Genomic DNA, 15742 nt, shown 5'->3' with positions numbered 1-15742 from the left:
TGGTGTTTGGAGAAGGAGGTACAATTACGAGATATATCACAGATATAAACATATATTTGGTGGTAAAAACGTAGTATCCCTTATAAAATAGGAAGACTAGTATGGGCAGGACATCTAGCAAAATCACAGCAGAACAACCCTCCTAAAAGAATCCTTATGTCACAACCTGTGGGAATAGAAGTGGGGGTAGGCCAAAACTCAGATGGAGGGATGGTGTAGATGAGGATGGTAGACAAATAGGTGCAGCAAACTGGCAACAGTTGGCAATGGATAGAACTGACTATCGTAAGAGACATGCAATAGAATTGCAATAATAGAATATGCAATGATGCGAAAGAAGTGAATAGTTATTCCGAATAAAAGAAAAAAGACGAGTGGATCACAAAAATGAAATATTACACCTTATGGACAGAAGGAAGCAAAATAAGAATAACTCTGTACGATAAAAGAACTAGATAGAACTGTCAGCAGAAAGATAAAAGAGGCTAAAGAAAAATGGTTACAAGAAAGATGTCAAAAGATAGAAGAGCTGTAACAAAGACACGATAGCTTTAACATGTATAAAAAAATCAAAGACTATACTTATACTTACAAGAAAAGACAGTTTTTGTTTCTGTTTCAACCCTACTTTTTTGTGAATAAATCTATTTCTAACATATTTTATTTAGTTTTTTTGCTTTGGGGCAAGCCTGTAGACATCTATAGATATTAAACTTTTTTGTGATTATTTCTATGTATCATAAAAGCTCACTCGACATATCTTAATGTTTAATGAAGCAATTATTGTATAGATAAAACAACGATTAAACTTATATTAGGTGCAGACAAAAGTTTTCTTTTAAAATAAGTATGTACGATAATTTTCCCATTGATTTTCAATTAGGAATGTATTAAAGAACACCTAAATGAATTTTATTTTTATTAAATTCCACATATTCAATATTTTCCCCTGTTGTGAAATACATTTACAAATCATTTAAACCATTTTTCACGATTCAAAGTTAATATATGAAGAAAATTGTTTCACAATTTATTTTTCAGTGCAAGTAAGATTTTTTTCAATCTTTCTGTCCATGATAAAATATTTAGATCATATTTAGTTAACTATGCTGTATTAAGATTGTGTATAGAAATGTTTATTGTACTTTTACTTAAAAAAAGGTTCATTTATAATTTTACAAAGGAAATTAAAACTTTTTTGTACAATAATTTTCCAATCGATAGCTAATATGAGTTCATAGTAGTTACAACAATCAGATATTCTATGCCTCTTCAAGGTAAGGCTGTGTAGATTTGGTCTACATTACATCGCCCAGAGAAGGATTTTCAATCATATCAAACAAAACTAGTTCGTGAGAACGTCTTGTCTGCCATACCTATTCTAGGAGAATTATTTGTTGAAATTTTTTTTGGGTATTGTGATGACTCTCCTATACGATGGCATAATCTCTTGAACATCTTTAGCATAATCTTTTACTGAGAGTCTAGTTGTAATATAGTCTTCTTCTTGTCTGGTCTCAAAACTTTGGTTTCCCATATTCTACGATCTTGCACGTCTATTTCTCATCGTTGTACCCCAATCTTAGACAAATCTGCTTCGACATCATCCTTCCATCTTTTCCTGGGACGGCCTAGCGATCTTCTACAATCTGGTCCCAAAAATACTTTAAATTATTCTAAGAACGTTTCTTTTAATTACCAGCGGCTTATTTATTTCACGTAGATTGAGGATCCAGTTACTGCTATAAGTAACAATCTGGCGAAAAATTAACTTGTACACTGTTAGTTTAGATTGTCTTTAACAGCGTAGATCTCAATAATGTTAAAATAAAGTATATTGCTCTATTCTTAGTAAGTATTCTTGCTGAGATATCTTTTTCTACTTATTTAGCATCTTTAATTACCGCCCCAGATATGAAAACTCCTTTACTACTTCAAAGTTGTGATCATTAAGAGTTAAGTTCTGTCTAATTCTAGGCCTTCGTAGGTCTTCGATTTTCGATAACTACCATATATCCCGCATTTTCTTTGTTCATTCGGAGACCTAGATGACCTGCTTCCTCTTCTCGCGCGTCTCTTGCAGAATGAGCCACTGTATATATGTCATCAGCAAGGTTAAGGCCAGATTTGAACCTTGATTGACAAAACGATCCACACCGACGATATTCTACTTATTGCATGTTCTAACTCAACACTAAAAAGCAACGGTGACAAGAGGCTTCTTGTCTGAGTCCTCATACTATACTAAATGGAGTTTATGTTTTCTTTTTTATCTATATCTGTGCATATCAGTTTGTCCCGCACATTTATGTTAGCACCAATAATTTTCTTGGTATTCACATTTCCAGCACTGATTGTTTTAATTGAATCATATGCTTACTGGAAATCTACCAAGATGTGAATATGATGATTACTTAATTAATTAATTATTGCTTTTTATCACGTCCCGTTTCGTGATACGCCTGATGTCGTCAGCCCAACGTGTAGGTGGTCTTCCTCTACTACCTGTGTAACTTTACTCGTCCATCGTGAGTCATGCATTCTCGCTACATGGCCTGCCCAATTCCATTTAAGTTCCGCTATGCATTCCACAACATCAGCAATACTCGTCCTTCTTCGCAGATCTTCGTTTCTTATTCGGTCCCGCAACGTCACTCCTATCATCCGTCACTGGGAGTGACGAATGATCTGCATTAGTGTTGCCCAAATGCAAGAACAAGACGAGACTTAGGCAGTCTTGGTCTTGCGCCAATACACCTGGTCTTGGTATTGCACTCCCGGTCTTGGTCTTGGTCTTGCAGCAAGAGTCTTGCAGTTACCCATTGGCCTATTGCTATTTATTAAACGTTACTTTAGATCTTAGAACAACGTAACAGAGTAAGTACATTTTAATCTTGAATTAACATAGCCATAATAAAGACTAACCAAATTAATAAATGTCTAAACAACTGACACCGGGTGGGGTTTGAAGCCACGATCTAAGCGATCCGTGCCTATGCTCTAACTAACTCAGCTTTCTACCAGGCCCCACGGAAGTCAATCTGTTTCTTAATAAATGTTTGCATTTACTAAGCTTACATGTGCTAAAACATGGTTAAAACAAAAAAAAAACAAATTAATGACATAAGCATGCCTGTATTTTAAAGAGCATCTGCCTAGAAAGGGATTGATGGACATGATGGGCAAAAAATCCACATACATGTATCAAGGGCACAAATTGTTTAGGTGATAAGATAACAAACTAAAATCCACTTATTAAAGCAAAATAAATGTTTTTACCAATCTTATCTCTACTTTTATATAAAAAAATAAACTTAAAAAAATAAAGAATAGTTAAAAAAAGCAATGGTAATCAAAAGAAGTTATTTTAAATTAAGGAAATCCTACTCTGAAGTGTTTCTGTTGATCATTTTCATTTCAACCTTTCTATGTAGGCACAATTTACACAAAGCAATTTGGGATGCATGAATTATTTCAAAAAACTCATCAAATTTGCTTTTAGGTCTTTTAGATCTATAACTCCAACGCTCACTACTTCGACTACAACTATTTTAATCTTTGTCCTTCATGTCAAATTGTAAACTTGTCACTCCGGGAACAACAAGAATTAGATGAAAAACAATTATTACATTAGACTCAAAGGAAAGCTTAATTGGGAACGAAAAAGTAACTACTATACAACTAGTTACTTTATGTTCGTTACTATCCAATACCCTAAGTATCTAATAACAAACCGAGAATTATATATCGTTACTTCGTTATTCTAAATAGAATACTTTTGTTTACACGGTAGACTTTTAAATATTAGCCGCGCTCATTGAGCAAATTTTGTTTAACCGAATGATCTCATCGCACACTCAGCAGAAACAATTTATAGTCTTAGGTCGATAAGATTTATTTATTTAGATTCCTCCTAACTAAATTATAATGGGAAAAAATTGAATTATTAAGTGGGTGTCCGTAACAATTATATTTTTTATTAGCTAGGGTGACATATTTTAAAAAATATCGATACGATATTACTATCGGCGTCGCAATGAAAGAAGATTATTTTTATAATTAGAGGGCGGCTATTCTCAAAATATGGACAATTAATTTCAGATCGAAGAAGTCGTCAGCTGGAAAAAAATGTACAAAATATTTTATTTTTACATTGTAATTATGAGCACGTGCAAATGTGTTTTTTTAATGAATATTTTGATTCGGTATGTACGTTTATGGTATTGTTTTTAATGCGCAAAGTCCAGTTTTTCCAATTCTTATTACATATTTTTTGCGTCTCATAGAGTCTTTACGCATATACCCGAACTACTATACCCGCTAAAACTGTAACTGTCAGTCCTAACTGCAAGACGCAAGAGTCTCGCAGGATTAGTCTTGTTCTTGCTTAAATCTTGTACGGTCAGTCTTGGTCTTGGTCTTGCTAAAATTAGGCGGTCTTGATCTTGGTCTTGGTCTTGCAAAAACGCAAGAACAAGACCAAGACTGCAAGACCAAGACCGATTTTGGGCAACACTAATCTGCATACATTTCCTCGCGGGGATCTACCCCAATTCTGATCACCGAAACGGGAGAACACACGTCACGCTCTTGTTCAAATCACATGTCGACCACATTAATATCATTCAATTTAGGCAGCAAGAACTCTCTTGTCATATTGCGATATCGAGTACCAGTAACAGTCAGTGCTTGACCGGCCTCATTTTCAAAGAAGTATGATCTAATGATGCCTCCAGCCCAAAATCCGCAAAAAACAGTGAGAAGTTGTGGATACATTTTTTTTCGACAGTCACAAATGCAGCAATTTTGACGATTAACAAAACTATTAAGGTGAAAATGTACTTTATCGCTTATGAAAAATCAGTATCCACTTGATGTTTAATAATTCATTCAACGAACACTCTTCGCTTCGGATGGTCATTAGGCTTCAGTTCTTGCATTAGTTGAACTTTGTAAGCATGGAGATGCAGATATTCGGTGAATATACTCTGTAAAGAGCTCCTGGAAATTTGTAATTCTTGTTCACGACGCCAAATTGATGTTCCTAGACTTTCACCACTGTTTCACCACCAACAATTTCACGCACTGCTTCTAGATTGGCATTTGAGTGCCTTATACGTAGGACCAGTGTATTTAGCGTCACCAATTAATCCAATCTTTTTTTCTTCTTTTATGAAGGGGGGTGGTCCAAATGTTCGAAACATACCTCGGTCCTAGAAGGTGGGAGAACCGCCTTCCAGCCTCGGTTATGCAGGATTCCTCCAGCGTGGTCACAATGATATCCGAGGCCGCGCGCTAGGGTTATTCGGACATCATCGCCGTCAATGCCAGAGACCTACCTGCCAAAAAAACACCCTCCTCAGCGGTGAATTAACGGATCGCCCTGATTGGGACGCAACATCGGCACGGCAGTCACCCGATCTTTCATTCAATTCTCACGCATTCTAGCACTTTCCCACTACGACGGAATTCTTCTCTCCCTCTATTTCTTCTATCCCCGTTCATGTTCAATATCATCCCTTCTCATTCTGCCTTATCTGCCTTATCTTCTTGCTTGGTCCTGCTGGCATCCTGCCTACCGTCGGATCGCCTTTCTTCTTGTTCCTTTCTTTCCAATGTTCTCCTCATATATCTCGGAACTGCTCTCCACCGATCTGACGACCTAAGCATCTCCTCCACCAGTTCCGTGACTTATTGCACCCTACTTCCTAGCTCCCTCTCAAGCAGACTCCTTTCACCTATCCATCTATCGCATACCAATAGAGTGTGTGAGACAGTGTCCGATATTTCACAATACAGGCATTTGTCATTTTCTGCCTTTCCAAATCTGTAAAGGTATGCCCTAAAGCAACCATGTCCTGTGAGCATCTGCGTCAGAAAATAATCCAAACGCCGGTGCCCGCAATCCATCCATCTTCTCAGATTAAGAATCATCGACTTCTTCTACTGTGCCACCCTTCTCATCTCATCCCATTCCTCTTGCCACACTATTATGGGCCTTTCCCTTTCTTCTTTTTTTAAACGTTCTGTTGCTATGTCTTCATTTCTTCTCTCGTATATTCTTCCTCTTTCCTTCACTAGCACGTGCATCGGAATACACCCGGTGATAACCCCTAACGCCTCGGCAGAAACTGTTCTGTATGCACACGCCACCCTCAATAGACTCTTCCTATCTGCTCGGGTGAGCTGCTTTCTGTACGCCTTTGTTAAAACTGCAGAATTCCAGACAGGCGCAACGTAGAGGAGGATCGATTGCACAACAGAATGAAGGGCCCTCCTCCTCTCAGTTTTGGGCCCTCCGATGTTGGGCATGATCCCTCCCAATGCGGCGGATCTCACTGCAGCTCTTTGAGTCACCGCTTTTACGTGCTTCCCCCACTTTCCATTTTGACTCAGAGTCACCCCCAAATATCTTACGCATTTCTTTGGAACCAATCTCTTTCCTGCACATTCAAATGTTATCCCGTCTCTTTTCCTTGGTCCTTTGAGAATTATAGCCTCGGTCTTACCCGCAGCCAGTTCTCGCTCATGCATTTTCATCCATTCCTCGACTTGGTTGCATGTACTCTGTGCACCAAAGATAAGGTCCTCCCTGTCCCGCGCCACGACGAGCATAACGAGGTCGTCCGCAAATGCGAAAGGGGTTACACCCTCTCCGTATTGTTGGCTCACAACCCCGTCATATGCCAAGTTCCACAGCGTGGATCCTAGGACCGACCCTTGCGGCACTCCAGCCGTCACGTCAACCACTACTCCTTTTTCTACCACAAGTTTCCTCTCTGACAAACAGTCGGAGACCAAATTCATCAAGTAGCTCGGACACCTTTCAAATTAATCTTAAATTCTCAATTCTCAAATTAATCCAATCTACTTAAATTTTTCAATTACTTTCTTCACAGTTGCCGAAGTTAAATCAATATTACTAGCATATTTTGTACGAAATTTTTGAACTGTGACCGCCAAACTTTCATTATTTTTAAAATAATGTTCAACAATGAAAACTCGTTGATCTCTCGTGTAACGCTCCATTTTTTACTAACTCTAAAAATTTAACTGTCAGCAACTTTTATTGTTGTTAAAATGGCGGCAAATTCAAATCTTTCGTGAATTTTGGGACACCTTATACATTGTGTTATATTTATATGATATTCCTTAAAACAAATATTAATTTTTTTTAGACACAAGCAAATAGAAGCTCCAGGATTCCAGGTTTTAGACACAATGAAAATAGAAAATATCAATAATGATAAAATAAAAATAAGTGCCAGAAATAGTCAGGAAGATATTGAAATGAGGTACATTCGTATCGCATATCACTTATCATCATTATTTGGAACCGTACCATTTTATAGTTTTAAATCGAAAGCTTTAATTCTTCAAAAATGGAACTACGTTAAAACAATTGTTGTAGTGATTTACTCAGTCTCAGCTTTTATTATGGTGTACAAATATTCACTGGTTGAAATCACCTACGAGAAACCATCGCTGTGCGCTACCGAAATTCTAAGCTTCTTCACATACTTTTTAATACCGTTTACTACAACTACCAACTCTATTTTCAGAACAAAACAGTGGCTTTCCTTCATGAAGTCTTTAGAAGTAACTCGAAGCCGAATTAGATTAGCTCGTCAACGTAAATATCTGAGATTTATGCTGTTATCAATAATTTTACATTTTTATACAATAGGAAATACTCTATCTCATTTGCTGATCAACCCTGATGCTCCGACTTGGCTAACTGCTTATACCTACATCTGGGAATTCGTTCTACTGTACAACCTTTTGCTGTTTCTGTTTATTAATCGCATTCTCAGGTTCTCCTATTCGGATTTGGAATACTCCTTATTAAAATTAACTAAAAACGCAACCGAAACGAAATTTATAAGCAAACATTACGACAATGCTACCGTCGTTATGCTAAACGATCTTTTACAGTTATATGTCCAGTTATCACGACTGGTTCGTGAAGTTAGTAATCTCTTCGGATGGACCATACTCGCAATTTTGACTTACACACTAATTACCAGTATAGATATATTGAATTGGTATATTAATGGCGATAATACTTTCGGACCTGATTTTATTGAACTTTGCGGTCTATTTGTAAGTATTTTGTATAATTTTCATTTTAAAGCAGACTTTTCGATAATATTGTAATGTTTGCTTTAATTTATTTAAAGTCTTCTAGCACTAACATTAAAACACGATTAATTCATAATATTTATTTATTTAACCGCACAAATTTATATTTTAGACTAATTTATTCAAATTCTAATTTTCCACATACATATACATAGTCATCTCATTTTTCAAACCGCTTCCAAAACCTAGTTTAATTCTCTATAAAGTGGCATATCTCGGTCGAACACCGAAATGCTCGATCAGGGGCTTAGCATGGGGATTCGTGTAACATTGCCCTCTCCTAAAGAGATGGTGCCTTCTAGAACCTTGCCGGGATCGGAACTGAATGCTGGTATCGGCAACTGGACCCACTTTTACAACTCCTACTTGTATAAAAGTGGCAAGGGACGGTTTTCGCTCCATACCACTACCCTTGCGGAGTACAATAGACTAGTACCTGGACTTCGGTGTCTTTACAGATTTCCTCCTGCATATTTTCGACACCCTCAAATCCAATTGTCGCTATTCTAGCTTTGGCACGGCTAATTTTTGAACTTTAAGCTCCAGCAAGTACTCCTTCAATTGAAATAACGTTTCCTAAATATCTTGGTAGGTGGGTTGTTCATCGGCAGTGTCTTTTGTTATCAGATAGAAAAGGTAACGTGATACATGTTGGAGTTTCAGAGCTTTTACGGGATCTGGAAGTTGGCTTTGAAGTCACTTAAAGTGGAATGGTATGGCCCAGTGAGTAGTAATCTGGGACTGCGAGTAGATCTTGCTTTTCCTCAGTTGTAACACAATATCTTCCTTTGTGGGTACCCCCATGTACCTGCAACCATTTTCACTTTCTGGAAATAGCCCGGCATATGTTCAAATATATTCTTTCAAACAGAATTCCAACATTGTATTGTCACATAGGAATCTTTCCTTTGAAACGGAACCACTCATCCAATAAAACCGTTCCCGAATTCTCTGAAGGGATTCTTTACACCAACATGCCCTCCTGATGGACTGTCATGTAACTGACGAAGTATTTCATCATTAATCACCAATGTGTTCTCTTCTCGGAACCTTCATCATTTTCCAGTACTCATTTAAGCAAGTCGTCTTCCACGATAGGAGTCCACTGGGCACAAGACATTTTAACTACTGAGTAGTTTGACATTTCTTGCAAAGACAGTCGGCGGTTTTCGTCTTTCCATTTTCGAAGTTTCTGTAAAACTGGATCTTTCTTTTCTTCTTCCCTAATTTTAGTAGGCCTTAATATTCCTCGTTGACCACCGTTGTTCTTAGAACTGCAGCTCCCTTGAATTCTGTTTTATTGCAGTGGGAAGTTCTCAAGAAGGAAGGGGTTCTCATTCTTGGAGTCCTTTAATCCACCTGGCTATCTGATCCTCCAGATTCTTGCTGGTGTGTTTCTTGATTTATTTTGTACTTAGGATGCTTACATGAACTTTGTACGTGTCCCATATTACCACAACTCCAGCTCTTTATGGTTTAAATCTTATTTTATATAGTGCTTTTCATCAAATTAACAGGGTGGTCAAATTTATCTTCATCTTCTTCCCCTTTTACAGTCCTAACTTTACTATACCCGCCAGAGGCCTGCGCAGCTAATTAATATTCGAGGGCAGCGGACAAAACATAAACCAGCGTCTTGTGATTAGCTAATCTCGGTGTTATCTATAATTAATAAATGTTTAAATAGCCAACTTTTCCTCCACGTCTTCAGGAGCTGTTGGATGAGCGTATTGCACTAACCTGGAAATATTTATCTCATATTCTTGAAGAGCCTCATCTCGCTTTTGTTTTCGGTTTTTGAACTGTGACTTGTAGACATACTCCAAGTGTTCGTGACTAAATCGCATGTTTTTTTTTAATTTGTTCGAAATCACTGTCTCCTCTAGACTATGGTCTGAAGCACATCTAAGAGATCTCGAAGAACAATGCTCACCTTTTCTTTTTCGGACCATCAGCTGCAGCTGATTGGAACTATGTTATGTATGTATTTTATGACTATTTTTCGTCGAAAGTTGGGACTTTAACACAAACAGAACCTCCACTTCCTTCAAATGTTGGCTATGGCTCCAATTTACATTTCGTGTCGTCGTCTGCTTCCTCCATCTTCGTTTGAATGTCTTTCAGTTTCTGTTCAAAAGAGGAAATGATTTCAATCTCTTTTATCTTTTCTTCAAAAAACGAAATATTGACAGCAACTTTGTTTTCCAACGAAGATATTTAATCGTCATAAATCGTAAATCTCAGAAGTGACTTAAGAGATATTCAAAGCGATGTTAGCAGAAACTGTGCTTTCCAGAGAAGTCATCTCGTTACAAATTTTATTTAGTTTCGTCTAACACTAACGCTAAAACACAATTACTGTATAACATTTATTTATTTAAACATACAAATTTATATTATAGTATAATTTTCTCGGAGACGTTAGAACAGCTGTATATCGAATCGTCGCGTAGTATTTTCGATCAGGGGAATAGCAAGGGCTTGGCCTAACAATATTTTTTATAATTTTTATTTTAAAGTAGACTTTTCGATAACAATATACCATTATCTTTTTTTGCATGATTACAAGAAAATGATACACTTTTTTATATTTTAAAAAATCTTTTAAAATAATTTTGCTCCCAATTATGTTTTTGTGTGCTGTTATCAATACTCTATCAATAATCTATCTCGTATAAGCTCTTTCTATTCCTATTCTTCTTCAGTTTAACCGAAACTCACTTTTCTCTTGTCTATTTTCTACATTTCTTACAATTACAACAATTATTTATTTTTTATAGTTTTTTGCAATCTGCATGATAATGTCCTGCGACTTTACCGCTGAAGAAGGGAAAGATTTGATCAAATCAGCATACGACATGGAAGAACAATTTGGCCTGGCGTCTGATATACGATTGGAATTGTTGGATATTGCAGAACAAGGAGAACACTTTCAACCCAGGTTTTCCTTACTTGGATTCGTTGACATCAATAGAAGTATTTTGTTAACGTTTATATCTATTATGATGACGTATACGATAGTGGTTATTCAATTCAATTTGTCCTAAAATACGTATCTATAATTTATTGAAAAAACACTATATACTTATAATTACCAAAAGTGAACGCCGAAAATCAGTTTTTTAGACCTTCAACAGATGCACTTGAGTTATTACAAATAACCAAACAAAATAATTTTTGTCGAGTGTATTTATATTATATTGAAGTAATGACAATAATAAGCATTGGATTTTTCATAGTTATTTATTTAATTTAAAATAGCTTGTTAATATTACGTAATTGCCATTATATGTAACCCTAACGACACATGTTAGCCGAGATGCATAGATATTTATTAGACGTGTGTTGTAATCAATTGATATGATTGTTTTTTGTTTTACTGCTTTTTTATTTAATTCAAAACCGAAAATTCCCTTACAAAGGCCCTTAAAAAGTCATATATAACAAGACCCAACATAATAAGCTGAGAAAATCTAATCTAGACAATGATTTTCCTAAAAATCAAAATTTCCAACGCGGACTCAAACAAAAAGACAACAGCTACCTTCCCCTACAGCCTACACAACAACAGATCCGAGTCCATCCTCCTATATGCTGACGACACTGCACTATTCTCTACAGGTACCGCCTACCTATCGCACCGCGAGGCTCAGTTTGTATTCGACAAAGCACATATATATATATATATATATATATATATATATATATATATATATATACGTAGGTCGTCTTATTAGTTCTTTTATTATTTGAAGAGGAACTAACGTTAGAGTAAAAGTCCGCGATCTATGCGAGAAGTCTTTATTACATAAAATAAACTGTAATGATGTTATTTACATGTACACAAAATTACGGATAATTGTCTGCGAATTAAAATATTAAACACACCCGTCGTTAATTGTTTTCGTCTTTTTCGGCGTGTACGATAATTTACGTCTATTCACTTGAAGTGATAAATATCGAAATCCCGTTTAGCTCAGGAGGAATGTGTGATCTGGTCTACATTATCTGCTGTCCTCTTCGCCCCTGAATCGCGTCTCTTTTATAGCGACTTAAGCATATTGTTTAAGTGGTATCTTGCAGTGGCGTAACTAATGAATAAAACTATGCTAAATACTTATACTAAGAAATATTCTTATATATATATATATATATATATATATATATATATATAAATATATATATATATATATATATATATATATATATATATATATATATATACAGTATAGGTAAAAGTTTATGGTCGGTATGGAGCTTACGTGAGATGGAGTGAGAAACACCTGTTTAAAAAGAGAGGTATATTAGGTCCGCCCTTTAAATCGTCGAACTTGCATGAGTAGAAATAATAAAAAAAGGGGAAATTCAACGTTGCCAAACTTATTGGTTTTATTTGACCTGTTGTCTTTTTAGCATTTTTTGAACAATGTTTGACATAACAATCATTGAACTACACTTTAAGTATTTTTGGCCACTCATTGTACTTGATATTTCTTTAAAAGGTCGTAAAATTTGGGAAAGTTAAGAACAAATAATCCAGTCTTCATTATTTAAATTTGGTCCAAGTTTAAGTCTGTATTAACTAATACAAATGTGGAACGGATTGTCTCTTCTAACTCGGTCATTCTTTTTAACATGTAATAGGTGAAGTTCTACCTAGTTTCCACGTCTTGGATTGGCCGTTTGGGAACTTTGTTATGTTGTAATTGATACTTTAAAAGCCTTTCTAAAGATAAGGTACTTTTTTTGAAATGTGTTTTTTTAGAAACTGAAATTTGAAATTAGTGAAATAATTTCACTAATTTCAAAAGCGATCTTTTCTGAATTATGGTTTCCAGAAAAATGGCAGCAGCCTAATAAAACCGTTTTAAATTCTAAATTTTCGGTTAAATATTGTCCTGTTAATGCGATGTAACTCTCAGTTGCTCCATATGCCCAGAGGACAGTAGTAATACAGATATTTTCTACTTCTTTAACAACTTGTGATCTAATAATTTGCTTAGTTTTGATATAACATTCCTGAAGTAATGAACCTGACGTAATGAACAAGTTTTTCTTGTTGGTGGTTTACATCCAGGAATCCACCCTGCAAACTTTTTAAAAGCTCGTTCTTCAACAATGGAAAACGGATGAAACGAGTCTTTGCATAGGTTTAGTAAATCCATATCTATTTGTTTCTTTTGTTCTAAACTAATATTTTTATTAATGGAAGTATCCATCACCTTTTGACGCTTGGGTTTCGGTGGCAGTACGTCAGTACTTGTAGTAGAAGTAGTCGAAACGGACAGAAATGCGCCAGGAGAAGTTTCAATCATTGCAATATTCAGAAAGTGGACCATAAAAGCTGCATCTTCTACAAATGTGCATGTTTTGAAAATAAAATTATTATTCTTATACTAAGTCAATAATTTTGACTAAGAAAAAAAATTCTTAATTGAATATTTACAATAAATAGGTAAATCCTTTGACAAACTATCAATAAAGATTTGAAATCGAAAATGCAGATCAATCGTAAATCAAAACTCATTCATTAATCAGAATATCTAGTTATAAAAAACAAAAGAAAGAGTTAAGAAGCTGGTTACTTCTATAAAAAAAGAAAAAGAAGATTGTACTATTGAAAATCAACCAGTACAAGAAAAAGAAAATGATAAAGATGACTTAAGTCCATGGTGTATTTTGATGAATTAATTGGACATGACTCATCTAAACATACACCTGTATCGAGAGATATAAAAGAAGTCGACATGTATTTGTCTGATGATATATTACCCACAAAAAATTTCGAACGGAGATTGGAACTGTCCATTACCGTGGTGGAAAAACCATCGCCAGGTATATCCTAACTTAACCACTATATTCATAAAATATTGTAGTATTGTAACAAAATCTGTTCCTTGTGAACACATGATTAAAATCTGGTTTAATTTTTAAATAAAAGAAGAACACGGTTAATAAGAAAAGTGTAATAATATGTAATGTAAATGTAAGTACTATTTGTATTGTTTAATTTATTTTTCAAGTTATAATAAATATATCCTTCGTTAGTTTCTTTCACTTCAATACTTATACACATAAACGATAATAGCCAATATGTTTGTGTACTGGCTTATTTGAAACTACTGGTAAACAATCAACTAGTTACAGTTTACGAAAAACGGTTCCGATAAAAATGTCAACGACCCACCTCTAGTTTCCTAGCTATATTAGGATCGGAACCAGAAATGTAAAATATCTCTGATCGGAACTAATCGTCTCACTAATGGGCAATGGGTGTCAATGAGAAATAGGGAGGGGAGACCAAGGGGAAATATAATTGTTATCTGTGTCTATTCACTGAAAATATGATTTTATATCTGTGTTAGATATCCTGTTAAATTTTGCCATACCGACCATAAAGTTTTACCTACACTGTATATATATATATATATATATATATATATATATATATATATATATATATATATATATTGTTATGATTGTTTATTTTGAGTTCAAACTTAGTTTATTGAGCCAATAAAAAAATTATAGCTTATCTGTTATCAAAAGTAAAATAATTCTTATATTACCTGTGTTCGATGGATTCAAAAGATTTTCTAGTTGTCTTTTATCGGGGTAGAGAAGAAAGGATAATAATACAAATATATTATATTACAAAGATTTACGTTTCTTTATTTTATATGAACGAATAAAACAATTATTAAATTTTGTCGTTATCTTATCAATCAGCATACAAGAAAATAAATCAAATTATTATGATAATAAGATTATAAAGCTACATACATTTATATTACGTGAAAAACCAATTTTACTTAAAATTTTCTTTACTTAAAAAAAAACCACAAAACTTTAAACTTTTGATTAGCCTAACAAAACCTCAGTTCTTAAATTTGAATGCTAATGACCATGATGTCGAAACGATCCTTCACAGATATAAAATTCAATTGTACAAACACTTACAGTTTATTTTCTTTTTGAGTTGTATGTTGGAACATACCCAGAAAAGTCCAGTCTCCTCAAAGATGTGATCTCCCCTCTTTGGCACCTCGGCTCCTTCTGAACGTGTCTGCAAACCTCCTGCAGACTACACAAAAAACACCTGATTCACTTCTCCAAACTCCGCTACTTATTTATGACACCAGGACCTCCTTTTGTCAACTTGATGCCGTAAGAATACTTTCACATATACTTTATAAAATGCCCACGGTAGATACAAGGACCTCTTTTAATCTACTTGTTATCTCCTTCTTCAAACTATTCACTTCTTTTCGTTACGCCGGTATCCAAACTCACGAACCACACCCTATCTTGAGAAAAACGACTGTTTCCTTTCGATGACCAAAATATGACTGACTTCTCCTCTCTTATGATCGACTCACCAAATTCCCATTTTAAAAACGACCGTCCAATCAAAAAGCTTAAATTGTGTTTATCATGATTTTGGAAAAGCCTAATTTCGGTTTCAGAGAAAACTAAATAGCTTACTTTAAAATTGGTTTTTTTCAATACATCATTTATACATATTTCAAAAGATTAAAATATGGTCATTTAATATTCGACTATACAAACAATGAAAAGATTATTAACTTGCAGGTAAAAT

This window comes from Diabrotica undecimpunctata, chromosome 5, assembly GCF_040954645.1.
Source record: "Diabrotica undecimpunctata isolate CICGRU chromosome 5, icDiaUnde3, whole genome shotgun sequence".
NCBI classification, from domain to species: domain Eukaryota; kingdom Metazoa; phylum Arthropoda; class Insecta; order Coleoptera; family Chrysomelidae; genus Diabrotica; species Diabrotica undecimpunctata.
Note: the sequence above shows the minus strand (reverse complement) of the source record.